At 40.0% G+C, this 14,668-nt stretch overlaps 1 protein-coding gene across 6 annotated transcripts in view; it reads left to right on the top strand.

Annotated features, from left to right (window-relative positions):
• Window positions 1-14,668, top strand: part of ELOVL5 (ELOVL fatty acid elongase 5) — a 79,991-nt gene that overhangs the window by 22,168 nt on the left and 43,155 nt on the right. The window lies entirely within an intron of this gene.

The raw sequence follows: 14,668 nt of genomic DNA, 5'->3' as shown, positions 1-14,668 counted from the left end.
TAGAGCAATAGCCTCCTCTTGATTTTACTCTTAAGGAATTCTTTTAAGATTTTTATAATCTTAGATTCTTTGATACCTGAATTGGGTACCAGTACAGTTGAGCAACTCCATTTCCAAATGCTCAGATTTTTTTTTAATGGGATATATTTTGCACTATCCAATGTAGTAGTCACTAACTACTACTAGTTTTTGAGCATTTGAAATGTGGTTAACGTAACTAAGAAACAGAATTTTTAGTTTTTCATTTCAGTTTACTTAAATAGCTATTTGTGCCCTTGTCTGTCTCATTGGGCAGAGCAATGCCAAGGGTATCTGGCAGTTTGTTTTTATATTTGTAGGTTCATTCATTCATTTTAACAAATGGAGGCTATTGATAATTGGTTGACTTTTATGGGGTCTTGGGATTGTTGTAGATGAGATTTGAGGGGAAAATAAAGTTCAGGGAAGGATTTTTAGGTTAAACACTGGAGCAGATTTGTCAGCAGAGAAAAAGGATCCAGTCGAGAGAGGAAATGGAAGATAAAAGGCAAATGGGAGATGAATAAATTCTTGAAAGAAATGGGAAAAGATCCAGAGTATAAGCAGAGGGATGGAAAGATCTCTGTGAATTGGGAGGGTGAAGAAGGACTTTTAAAAAAGTTATTTGAAATTTTTCAATTGAAGTGTAATTTACATAATATAAAATTAGCCATTTTTAAGTGTTCAGCTCAGTGGCATTTAGTACATCCACAGTACTGTTTGCGGCAGTCACCTCTAATTCCAAAACATTTTCACATCCCCAAAGGAAACCACTGCCAGTTAGCAGCCACTTGCCATTTTCCCCTCTCCTAAGACCCTGGCAACCACCAATCTGCTTTCTGTCTCTATAGACTTGCCTATTCTGAATATTTCCTATAAATGGAATCATACAATATGTGACCTCTTGTATCTGGCTTCTGTCACTTAGCATAATGTTTTCAAGTTTCATCCACCCCTGTTGTAGCATGTGAAGAGTGACCATTGAAGGAGGAGGACTTTTAAGGGATTCATAGGGACTGTCCAGATCTCAGCAAAACCATCAATTCTGCTTGTTGGATTTACGTAGCGGAGGCACCACAGGGGTAGGTTGGGCATCAAGGGTATTTGTGATTGTAGGTTCCAGCCTGAGCAAGGAGGGTGGGGACAAAGATCTGCTTTGGTGATGGCAGATTGCCTGCTAGGGAAGGCAGACAGGAGGAGTGAGTGGATAGAAACTTGTCATAAGAGGGAGCAGAATGTCCTGTTTCAAAGGATTTGGGTTCATTTGGGGTCCTAAATTAGAGAATGCATGTGGAAACATGAGCTCATCTAAAGTAGGGTCATCTCATCTGCTTGTAGGTCAGTGTCACCCATAACTGTCTGCTGCAGTAGTGGTAGACACAGTTTCTAAAGTTACAAGCAAGGTGAAAAGCTCTGTAATCTTGCCCTGCTGAGTAATGGTGCCGAGTGCCTGTTGTGAGTGCCTCCTGCTCTGCTGGAAGCAGGGTGGGGGAAAGCAGATCTTGGGTTTTTTCTGCTTTCTCGTGAAGGCCAGTATGGCTGAGTCACCGTACTTTCTGGTGCTTAGGGCAAAGCTGCTTTCCAGCCTCACAGTCATCCCACAGATACATAATGCCTCAAGGACTTAGATGTTAACCACAGGTTAAATAATTTGTATTTGGGGTATGATTAGAATGTACACAGAGGGACCTAACCTAGTCTGGGGCTCTGTGGGAGGAATCAGGGAAGATTTCTCTGGTGTGCACAGATAAGGGGGATGTGGGACAGGAGGGGGAGGGAGTTTTCTCTGCTAGGGAGCTGCTGGAGTCAAGGACACACTGCAGAATGTGAAAAGGAAACGGGTGGGGTTGGGGGCAGTGAGCAGGAGGGGAGGGCAGAAGTTGGGCTAGGGAAAGCAGGTGTGGGCCTGGGTGTGAAAGGGCCTTTAAGCCAGGTGAGGGATTGTAGGCTGTATCCAGAGAGCAAGACGACAAAAGGCTTTAGGCAAGAGTGGCCCCACTGGTTTTGGTGGTGAAAAAGAACTCAGTTGCAATGTGGAGGTAGATAGAAGGGGGCAAGAATGAGCGCCTGAAAGCCAGCTGAGAGTCCACAGGAAAGAAAACGGGCCTTGGTGGTGCAGCTAGGAAGATGTGGATATTTATAAGATGCTCAAGACAATAGCTTCAGCAGGCTAAGAGATGACTGAGTTATTCTGATACCCTACCCCTTCTGTCTACTGTGTCCTTTCACACCTCCATATCTCTTCATGCTGTGCCTTCTGCTTGAAATATCCATCAATCATTCTGCCTCCTAGGACTTCCACCCTGCAAAGTCCTTAATAACCTGGCCAGATGCCACTTGCATGAAGTCTTCCCTGATGCTCTGTCCAGAGTTAATTCATTTAACAAGCATTTATGGAGCATCCACATTTTAATGTGCCTTAAATCATTGCTGACTTGGTTTTCTGGTCGAGTGGAATGTTTAACACATGCCAGCCAATTAACATGGCTACTTAATAAAGTTGAGGTAAAATTTGAGACACTTTTCAGGCCTACCAAGTGTCACAGTTCTTCCCAGATTGTGGCAGCCCACTCCTGCTTCCAATTCTTGAGTAGCAATCTCCTTATTTCTTTCCGCTGCTCCTTGGCCTACCCAAACCTACCAGTCTCTTAAGTGACACTGAAAGTCCCCTTCCTCTGGTGAAGCCTCTCCCTGGGTCCCAAGCCTGGATCTCCCTCCTGAATACAGCCCTCAGCCCTGTGACTCTCCGTCTCTGACTGGGTTCTAGTGAGATATTAACTTCTCATGTGAGTCTAGTTGTTTTGGACAGTCAGAAACTCTCTCAGGCTCACTCCATCCACAAGAGTGCTTCTGCATACTTGACAGGCATAAATATCTACGGGATGGGGTATCACATCACTTTCATGGTTTTCCATAAAAGGTAAGATACGGGCACTTTTTAAAAAAATGACATTTGGACATAAGTATCAGATATTTGGCTTACGACTCACAGTAATGGGTATCTTAAGCCTAGAAGTTGTGTTTTAGATCGAAGAATCATACATGATTCTCTTTGGCTATATTTAACCATGAATTGTCCTGTCCTTGGATAGGACATCTAGACACATGTGAAGTGGTCATTAGTAAATCGAGTGTGAAACGTGGCATTTTGGAGAATAAATTGTGAAGCAACCTCCCTGAAAACTTACCAGTAGGGTAGGACATTCATGTTAGCGAGTGAGCCTCGGGTGTTGGACAGAGTCAGGGAGACCACGTGACTTTTAGCACAGTGCTTTTCTACCTTGTTTCAGTTGAGATGGAACAGGGTTATCAGTGTCCAGAAAAAAAAGTCCTTGGCCTCAGGTTAATCTGTACAACCCAGCCATTGAAGAGACTGGGGTGCTTATTTATGCAATATCTCCCTGGCCTTTTCTAGTGTTTGCATATCTCTCTACAAGTTTCTTCTGTCAGACCTCAAGAGCTAATTGTTTTCCTTTTTGATACACTTTGGAGATGAAGAAATTCTGATTTTTTTTTGTATGATAGCCCATTCTTCTGCTTTCTCTGTCAAACTAAGACTAACTAGTTATCCCAGAGTCATTGCTGTAGACCAGTTCTGCCCTCCTTCCTGATTCTATTTCTTTTTTCCTTTTTTTTGAGATATGATCTCCCTCTTGTCCCCAAGCTGGACTGCAGTGATACCATCTTGGCTTACTGCAGCCTCACCTCATGGGCTCAAGCCATCCTCCTGCCTCAGCCTCCTGAGTAGCTGGGACGACAGGCACACACCACCGCACCCAGCTAATTTTCCTATTTTTTTGTAGAGGTGGGGCTTCTCTATGTTGCCCAGGCTGGTCTCAAACTCGGGGGCTCAAACGATCTGCTTGCCTCGGCCTTCCAAAGTGTTGGGATTACAGGTGTGAGCCACTGTGCCCGGTCCTCGATTATTTTAACTCTACTTAATCCATGTTTTTAAATGTTATTTGTAGTTATATAAACTTATGTAATCACTATCCTTAGAGATCTGTAAATGTTTTTCTTTTTTCTTTTTTTTTTTTTTTTTTTTTTTGAGACAGAGTCTTGTTCTGTCTCCCAGGCTGGAGTGCAGTAGAACAATCTCAGCTCACTGCAACCTCCACCTTCCAAGTTAAAGCAATTCTTCTGCTTCAGCCACCTGAGTAGCTGGGATTACAAGCATGTGCCACCATGCCAGGCTAGTTTTTGTATTTTTAGTAGAGACAAGGTTTCACTATGTTGACCGGGCTAGTCTTGAACTCCTGACCTCAAGTGATCAGCCTGCCTCAGTCTCCCAAAGTGCTAGGATTATAGGCGTGAGCCACTATGCCTGACCCATAACTGATTTTCTTAAATGCTGCATATCCATATTTTAAAAGGCATATGGGAAAAGCTTGTTACCTATCCTGGCTTTAGAAACTGACTAGTATTGGACTGGGTGCAGTGGTTCATGCCTGTAATCCCAGTACTTTGGGAGGCCAAGGCGAGTGGATCAACTGAGGTCAGGAGTTCGAGACCAGCCTGACCAACATGGAGAAACCCCGTCTCTACTAAAAACACAAAAATTAGCCAGGTGTGGTGGCGGGTGCCTGTAAGCCCAGCTACTCTGGAAGCTGAAGCAGGAGAATTGCTTGAACTTGGGAGGCGGAGGTTGCCGTGAGCCGAGATCACGCCACTGCACTCCAGCCTGGGCAACAAGAGCAAAACTCCATCTCCAAAAAAAAAAGAAAAAAAAAGAAAGAAACTGGACTAGTATTGGACATGGTAGAGCCATTTCTCATTCCATGAAGTTTCTATTTGAGACTTTTTTAGTCATAGCTTCACTGAGATCATGTTATCACTGTATTTTTATGTCATGTCTAGGCAGGCCTACTACCTAAGAATTAACATGACCTTGTTTATCCTGTTTCTAGGATGCCAAAATCTGATGATTCATTTGAATGGGGAAGAAAAACCAAATTAAGTGTCACATAAGCATTGTAATTCATGTAACCATAGACTCACTGACGTTCTATTTTTTACACCATTGTTTTGGTGTAAGGTTGTCTTGAACATAAACTGTTCCTCACCTAAATCTTAGACTTTACTTGGGACCCAGTAGTGTGTTACAGGTATCTGTAGGTTGCTAGTTTGATGCATTTTTGTATTTTCCTAACAGAGTTAAATTTAGTCTAATCTCAATATGATTGACAGTTAAAAGTGCAGGTTGTGGAGTCAGCACCCAGGGTTCGAATCCCATTTTCCCACAAGTGCAGGCTCGGTAACTGAGCTTATTGAGAAGATTTAGATTAAATAGTGCATGTGAAGTGCATGGTATGATGCTTAGCACACATTAAGTGTTCAATGTTAGCTACTATGATTATTATCCTTGGTGTATTTTCTATTTTTAATGGTATTACGGTCCTGCAGCAAGGGACTCAATAAAGGAAGAATATTATGGTTTCATAATGAAATCCTCTTAACTCATTAGTGAAGCATTACAATCTGTAATGATGCAAGCTTTGTCTGATGCTGTAACAAATTAGGCCAGAGTTAATGCCATTTCATCCTGTTAAACCTTGGATAGCTTATCTTAGTACTTGCCCAATGTTTTGCTGGTGGAGTCTTCTTACTCAGTGTGACATAATTCCCAGATAGTGGGCTGGTTGACCTCCTGAGGATTTTAATGCCCAGGTAGGAGCTGGTTGATTCTAAATGGAAGCTGTTGTGTTTTATGCTGTTTGTTTATTCTGGATGTGGTGATTGAGCCGAAAAGTGCAGGCAAGAGAACTCTTTGGGGTTTCTCATTTGTGTCCTGTGACGTGAGTATGAAATCTCTCTGTGAGCGAGCAAAAATATTTTTCCAACTGCTCACTTAGTACCTCCACATGGGATTGGAAAAATCAAGCTGTTTTATGCTGCTTTATTGACAATAATAATAACAACATAAACCAAATTTGGCTGACTCAGCTACTGAGTTACAAAAATAACCTGTCTTCTGTGAAATGTTGTATATATAATTAAACAACAGGAAGAGTCTTCTTACTTCAAGTTCTTAAATACTTTAAAAATTTGGCTTTTTTAAAGGTAGTTTTGTGCCTCTCTGACCAGAAGTGAATTTTTCCATAGTTTACAGGTTCCTGTAAAGCTGTAGATGGGTTTGTAGATTCAGTTTTTTAAGTGACAGTCCATGTCCCCAGACAGAATAGATATTTAACAAATGCTTGAACTGTGCTTTTTAAAATCCATATTTGTCCGCAGGGATTGCTATTGTTTATGTGAAGCATAATACTTCTTAGAGGTTTTAAAAGTTGGTAACTAGACTTAGCTCCTTGGATTGAGGGAGAGTTTTTGTGGAATGCAGACAGTTCTATTTACTATGTATTAATAACCTGAGAGAAAGAAAGGCTCCTAACATAGGTGACCTGTTAACAAATACCAGCTTATGTTCACAGGTTAATCCTTAGGCAAGCAGAGCACACACAGAATTTGCCATTTCACTTTTCTCTTACCAGTGTTAGCCGAAATGGCTCTTTATTTACATAGATTTTCAGTGTATGTATTTAATGTTTATTTATTCAGCTGTTGGAATTTCTGTATGTTTTATATTTCCAACATACTTGTATAGTGTTTTACATTAGACTAAATTAATGAAGAATTTTTTTCTTCATAAGGTCATCCAGTTATGACAATGGTGCAGTTATATAGGCTGTTTACATAGCCCTTGCTAGTGGAAACATTAATAGATAAAAATGTTTTGAAAAGGAATTTTGCAGTGCATTCTAAGACTCTTTGACCTAATTGGCCAATTTCTGGGAGTCTCACCATGGAGATACTTTAATATACAGCTAAAGTTTTATGTGTAAAGATGTTTATTGCAATATTATTTAAAAATAGTGAAACCTTGGAAACATTAAATGTCTAATATTGGAAGAATAAATGAAAGTATTTGTATAAATGTTGCTTCAGAAGTCAAATTAGGTTCATGAAAATGATTGCTGGCAGCCTTCGTGCAGGTAGATGATCCAAATGCAGAACTGTGGATGGTGATGCGCATGATACGTGCAGGACTGACCCTGCTTGTGGGATTTAACCCTCTTGTCACAGGTAACTTTATTTGGAAATGTCTCTGCAGTACACATACTCTTTGGTATGGCATGGGCTGTCAACTCCGAGTATGACCTCTTGCTTCATACCCAACAGAACATCTTACGTAAGGAAGAAGGCAGGGATCTCTTGTCTGGTGATTATCACAAGCATGGATGAGCTTCTGCAGCAGTCCATCAAAGAATCCAGTTGGTGGAAGGATTCAGTTGGCTATTGCCATTGTAATTGCTCTTTCCCCATTTTTCTCTTGGGTCTCCATATACGTAAATAAGGAGAGGTGATCCTTCTGGCCACCTTACTGCAAGACGGTAGTTTAAATGAATTCAAGAATCCTGTTTTTAAAGTGAATGTTTTCAATCATTTTAAAAAAAATAAACATTGGGATAATAAGCTGGTTTCTAAGGAGTAAATTTCTGGTAATTACAGCGAATACTAGAAATGATTTGTTTTTTCAGTCCTAAGAACTTTTTAAGGCTGCCTGCAATTCAGTGTGTGATTGGGTGGGACTAGCAAGAGGTGGGGCCTGATATTCTGTGGAAGGAAGCCTTTTCTGAGAGGTGTCCTAGCATAGTAGAAAAGACACTAGGACAAAAGTTAAGAAATGTGGGGTTTTTTAATTTCGTTTTTGTGGTTGTTTGTTTTTTTGTTTTGAGGCAGTCTCTTTCCGTCACCCAGGCTGGAGTACAGTGGTGCGATCTTGGCTCACTGCAACCCCTGCCTCCTGGGTTCAGGTGATTCTTGTGCCTCAGGCTCCCGAGTAGCAGGAATTACAGGTGTGTACCTCCACACCTAGCTAATTTTTTTTATTTTTGGTAGAGACAGGGTTTTGCCATGTTGGCCGGGTTGGTCTCGAATTTCTGGGCTCAGGGGATTCAAACTGCCTCAGCCTCCCAAAGTGGTGGGATTGCAGGCATGAGCCACCGCAACTGGCCAGAAATATGAGTTAAAATCAATCCAACTTCATCTCTATGTGACTTGGGCAAATATATAAACCTGGTAGATACATAGGATTAAAACCAAACCTTCTTACTTATACATTTCCAGGGATCAAACCAGATAATATGAGAGTACTTTGAAAATATAAAGTGTTTACAAAGATGGCAAATGGCTGCACACAGTTAAAATAGAGGAGAGCAGGGTTTGAGTAATATATTGAAATAGAAGTTCAAGAGAGGACCCTAGTCCTGAACTAATCTCATTATACTGAACCAGCACAGTGTGGTAAACTAAATGAGGATGCCAGATGAACCAAATGAACAGGCATGTTGTGGAAAGAAAAGGAGGTTGGATGGAAGAAAGGAATTTGGGACCAATCAAGAAGGAAATAGGGAATATTAATTATATTCTAAATGAGAAATAAAGCCAACATCCAAAGACTTTTTAAAAAATTGAATGTCTAAAGTAACCCTAAGGAGGAGGGCATTTTAGAGCTGCACTCTCAGGTATGGTACCTAGTAACCACATGTTGCTCCTGAGCACTTGAAATGTGGCTAGAATGACTGAGAAAGTTTCTGATTTTTTTATTGATTTTCAACTACTAGAAAACTTTTAACTGTTTAAAACAACTTTAGTATGTGAATCCACTTTCGCAGCTGCAAATCTTGTGATCTCTAAATGCAGATCACATATTTCCAGTGAAAATTGAGCGTCCACTTGAGTGGACTGTAAGTTTAAAATACTAGATTTTAAAGACATAGTACAAAAGGAATGTAAAGTCTTTTTATGTTGCTTACATGTTGAAATGATAATATTTTAGATGTATTGTGTTGAATAAAATATACTATTAAAGTTGAAAAAAAGGAAAATTATTGCTTTAGTGTTGAAATTTAAGCTTATGAGTATGTGCTTTTTTGTTTTATTTTATTTTTATCTTTTTGAGACAGGGTCTCGATTTTTTTCCCAGGCTGAAGTGCAGTGGCGCAGTCACAGCTCACTGCAGCCAACACCTCCTGGGCTTGAGCCATCCTCCCACCTCAGCCTTCTGAGTAGCTGCGGCCACAGGTATGCACCTCCACTCCCAGCTGATTTTTTGTAATTTTTGTAGAGATGGGGCGGGGTCTGTGTTTTGCCCAGGCTGGAAGTATGTGCTTTTTTAAAGCATAGAAAAAGGTAGAAGAAATAAGATTATACTTACTTATGTAAATATGTCAATTTATATATGGTAATAGCAAAGTTCCATGCTAAATGCTGTACATGAACCATCTCATCTGATTAGGTATTCATGTTATTCCCATTTGAAGAGAATATTCCAGGTGAGGAGATTGAGGTTTTCAGACATGCATTCGCCCAAGATCACTCCACTTAATTATAAATGGTAGAAGGATTAACATGGATTCAGTTATACTCTTGGTAGCATTTTGTTTTTACTTCAAAATGAAACAAATATTTTTTCTCTACTTTCCATATTTTCTATAGTAAACATCATTTTACTATAGAAAAAAAATTTATGGTAACATGGGGAGGCAGTAGAATGTAGTGGTTCAAAGAGTAGGCTCTGGAGTTAGTTGGCCTCTTCTCAGTGTAACCTTGGACAAGGGACAGTGGCTGTGTGCCTGGGTGTACTCATCTGTGAGAGGGCTGCCATGAGGACTGAGATTACCCTTGTAAATATACAGCGGAAAGACTGGCACATAGTAAGGATGGAGTGAGTGTTAGTTGCTATTATCATTATTATGTTCTGCAAAGAAAAGGACTTGAAAATAAGGGGGAAAAAACATCATTTGAAATAGTGGGCTGGATTAGGTTTTTAAATGGTCATCTGATTCTCTTGGAGAAACGTTAATGTGATGAGAGAAATCACTTTGGAAAGCTTCCTTATAAGCATTCGGTCATTAGCAGACCATTTAGTGAATGAAATAGCAATTTGCTAAATAATTCAACCTCCTGAAGTGTGTAATTCATGTTTGAGTATAGCTGGCTTAATATTTTCTTAGGACAGTGGGAATACATAAGTCCCTAAACAAATGTGTGGGTTAGGTCCTAGCTTAAAAATGAACTTCTTACATTTAACACTATGAACTTAATATACAATTTATCTTTCTTATTTTACCCTATAAGAGAACATGTCAGTACAGTGAATTTCCACTAATTTGCACTCCACTAATTCAAAATACATGACATGCTTCCTAATCCAACAGGTTATGAAACATACACATGAGACTATAATCAATTTATTAATAAAATTAGTAAAGTGGTGACGTTCTAGGTGAACAGAACTTTCCATATTCTCTTCTTGCAGTCTGCTTGCCACCCCTCCATACACCCGCAGCTCCCATGCTTCCTCACTCACTGCATGGCACCTGCTCCAGCGTGAGAAGCCAGGAGCTTGGACTCCCTCCTCTCCCTCACCTTGCCCACCCTGGACATCTCTCCTGTGTGGCCCGCATTGCCTCTCCTGCCGTGCCTTTGGAGGGCCCCATCTCTCATCTGGACTCCTGCAGTCCTTTTTTAACCAACTTGATGCTGATGTCACCCTCTTTCCAGCCTCTCGCCCCCACTTTCATCCCTTCTTTACCAATCCCCCAGTTTAAAAACAAACTCGAGCTCTTACCTCCTTCTTCAACATCATTTTTCACTTTTTCACCTCTGCCTTCTGTCTGATCCCCACTAGCAAGCCTTAAATATTACTCTCTTTGCAGAGCTTCACCTGACCCATTGGTCCCCATACAGAATTGACTGCTGTCTATTAATTCCCCCACCCCCATCCATCCTTTTCTCCTGTACATACTTTGTCATGGCACATAGATCACTTTATTATGGTTATTTGCTGTTTCTCCTTCCCTTGCTAGAGACTTTTGACCTCTCTGAAGGCAGATTTGTTGTCTTGTGGATTTCTGTGTCTCCAGTGCCTGTCACAGTGTGTTAAATGTATGTTTGATGAATGTGTGCTTCTGATGATGATAAAAATAGCTGCCACGAATTGAGGTGTTTATGCATTATGCCAAGTACGTCATACAATTTTATTATCTCATTTAATCCTCACAGCAACTCCATGAAGTATAAGCATTATTGTCCCCATGTTTATGAGTTGGGAAACTGACGTCTATATAGTTTTAGCAGCTTGCTCAAGGTAATATTACAGTGTATGCTATTACAATATAGTTTCAGAGCCTAGAGAACTCAAACTGAAATTATACATATTACATATTACATCTTTCTCATAGAAATGGTAAGACTCTAGTCCTATTGCTGCCACTTCATTATGAGTTAAGTAGTTTAGAGCTGATCTGGAGATCTGTCCACCACTGACAGCTAGGGTTTTTAACTTGGGGACTACTGGGATTTGGGGGACCCTGTAAATGTGAGTTTAATCCAAGCTCTGTCATTTTGAGATGGAGAGAATTTCCCTTTTGTTTTAATCAGATTACCACAATTGATACGGAATCCCCAGAAGTTTAAGAACAACGAATAAAACATTTCTCCAAAAAATTATTTTCCAAAGGCCGGATGACTAATTTATAACAGTACAACCCTTTCATAAAGTGGAGATTATGTGTTTTGATAACTTGACTATGTGAATGAAAATGATTCACCTTAGAGACTAGGTTTTTTAAAAGTGTCAATTTTCTTTAGATTCTGTGAACAGTCATTCCTTTATCTCTTAAATGGAAAACTACTTCTCTGTTATGGACTGAAGGTTTGTGTTCCCCCACTCTCAATTCATATTTTGAAACCCTAACCCCCAAAGTGATACTATTAGAAGGGTGGGGACTTTGGGAGGTAATTAAATTTAAATGAGGCCATGAGGGCTGAGTCCCTATGATGGGGTTAGTATTTTTATAGGAGAAAGAGGGGCCAGTACTCTCTCCACCTGTCCCCATGTCCCCAAGTCATCTGAAGCCAGGAAGAGGACGCTTATCAGGAGCCTAATTTGCTGGCACCTTGATCGTGGACTTCCTAGCCTCCAGAACCCTGAGAAGTAAATGTTGTTTAATCTAGCGGCATGTGGTATTTTCTTTATAGCAGCACAAGCTGGCCAAGACCCTCTCCTTTTCTTCTCCAACTCAGTTGCAATTTATTAAATTGTTCATGTATATGAAAAAAAATCATTGCAGAAAAACATAATACATTTTAAACATGTCACTGCTTCTGTAGTTACATTAATTTTCTTCAAATAATTATTTTCATTGGATTTTGTGTAGGAAGTATGTGATAGCTTTTCCAAATCAAGGTAGGATATTATGTCCTATTTTATATCCATCCCCTAGCCCCTGACCGGTAAAATGTTCTTTCCTTTCAAGGTTGGGTGTGTGTTAAGCTGTTGTTAATTTGTGGTGATTTTTTTTTCTTTTTATGTTTTTTTCACTCAAATTATGATATAAGACATCAATTTCTGTGTTTTGAAATGAACTGAAAATATGGGTCATGACTGGAGGAATAGCTAGATTTCTGAGCTAAAGGGAAAGGACCAGGTTCTCTGTCCCTACCACTTGCAATAGTGCCTTACACATTTGTTGCTCAGTAAAGGCATATTGTTAAACGATTATATATGCCATTTTACAATCTCAGTTCTGTTTCTAAAATTTTCACGTGATTGACTTCTACAGGAATGCATTTCTGTAATTTCTGTACAGGAATAGGTATTTGTTTCTCCTTCACTATGTCCTTAATTTTCATTTTGGAACCTGTTGGTGTCTCTCCCTTGGTGTTCTGGCTGTAGGTGGGCACCTAATTGACTTCATGTTAATTTGATCACTAGCTTTCCTTCATTTTGTTACAGCTAAATGGCTCTATGACAGCCTAGAGTTGAATATTGGTACTTGCAGAGAATTGAAATGAAGGAAAAATCATATTAGCCAGTCAGAATATTCAGTTACATTAACGTGACTTGCTAAAATCCTTGCAGTTCCACTAAAATGTAATCATCTTAGGACTTAATTCTCAATATTTCACCTTTAGTGATTGCCAAGGAGGTTTTAAACACAGTGGCTCATTTGTTGAATGTAGCACTTGGTGAAAAGAGGAAAAGCATTGCCAAGAAGAGATCTAATCTTGCTGGATAATTTCCAAGGAAGGTTACAGAAGACGTCACCTCAGCCTTTTCTGGGAAACATCCTCTGTGCTCTGAAGAGCTGTGGGGATTGAAGAGCTCTTTGCTGATGACAGGCAGCAAAAGGCCCAGAGCAGAGCACAGCGTGGTGGCATCACTCTTTAGCAAGCTATAGTCATATAGTGACTGCGTATTGTGAAAGTGCTGCTTAACCCTTTTTTGCTTCTCAGTGTATTGACAAGAAAATGATCCAAAAGATGGAAGAAAGTACAGTTTTTTTGTTTTTATAGTATGGTAAACTTTTATTATTTTTCATTTTCAAAAACATTTGGAATCTGACAGTCTAAAACTAAGTTACCAGCCGAGCATGGTGGCTCATGCCTATAATCCCAGCACTTTGGGAGGCTGAGGCGAGAGGATTGCTTAAGCCCAGGAGTTCCAGACCAGCCTGGGCAACATAGTGAGACTCCTTCTCTACATTTTTTTTCTTTAATTAGCTGGGAGTGGTGGCACATGCCTGTAGTCCCAAGCTCCTCAGGAGGCTGAGGTGGGAGGATTGCAAGAGCCCGGGAGGTCGAGGCTGTGGTAAGCCATCGTTGTGCCACTGCACTCTAGCCTGGGAGACAGAGTGACGTCATATCTTAGAAATGAAATAAAACTAAGTTTTCTATATACCAGGTATTAGAAAGGAAAATGGCCAGGAAACTAACTGGAGGAACTTATATAAAGCAGTGGAGTCATAATACATTTATAGACTTTTATCTCAATTATCTGTGCCTACTCATCTATAGTACTGTAAAGTGAGATTTGGCATTTATGATTCTGACTCTGAAATACCTCAAGATCACAGAATGCCTCTGAATCATCAAAGATTACATTTTAATCAGGAGGATTTTATTTGGTATCTTTCATGATTTTCTTACTGTTTGACAGCAGGCCTCTTTATGAGATGTATGATTCCTTGAAGTGAATTAGATCATTGGTTGATCAAAACAGTACCCCGATCACCTGAGTAGTCTGGATAAATAAATGTGTACTGGGAAGCTTCATTGGACCACTGTGAAAATGAGTAGTTGAAACACCAACATTTAGGTAAAGCCTTACACAAACCTTCCTTTACAGTTACAGGTGCCAAAAAAGTCACCACCACATGTGATTGGGTTGGGGGAAGTTGATTGAATTTTTAAAAAATCAAATGCTCAGCCATGTTGGTTTTTCTCGTGGTCGTAGATTTTTTTAAAAAATTGAACTTTTTGAGAGAATTGTAGATTCATATGCAGTTGTAAGAAATAATACAGAGACCCCAAGTACTCTTTACCCTGTTTCCCCCAGTGGTGACATTGTACAGGACTGTAGCACAATATCACTACCAGCATACTGACATTAGTACAGTCCAGATACAGAACATTTCTATCAGCACATGTGGCCTTTATAACCACATCCTCTTCCATCCTGCCTTCACACCCTCTGTAACCCCAGGCAACTTGTTAATCTCTTTTCCATCTTTATAGTTCTGCCATTTCAAAAGTGTTTTATAAATGGATGGCCCTGTTCACTTAGCTTAATTCTTTAGAGATTCAT

The sequence above is a fragment of the Trachypithecus francoisi genome, unplaced genomic scaffold (genome assembly GCF_009764315.1).
Source record: "Trachypithecus francoisi isolate TF-2019V2 unplaced genomic scaffold, Tfra_2.0 Lachesis_group10, whole genome shotgun sequence".
Classification (NCBI taxonomy): domain Eukaryota; kingdom Metazoa; phylum Chordata; class Mammalia; order Primates; family Cercopithecidae; genus Trachypithecus; species Trachypithecus francoisi.
Note: the sequence above shows the minus strand (reverse complement) of the source record. Positions and strands in the feature narration are given on the sequence as shown.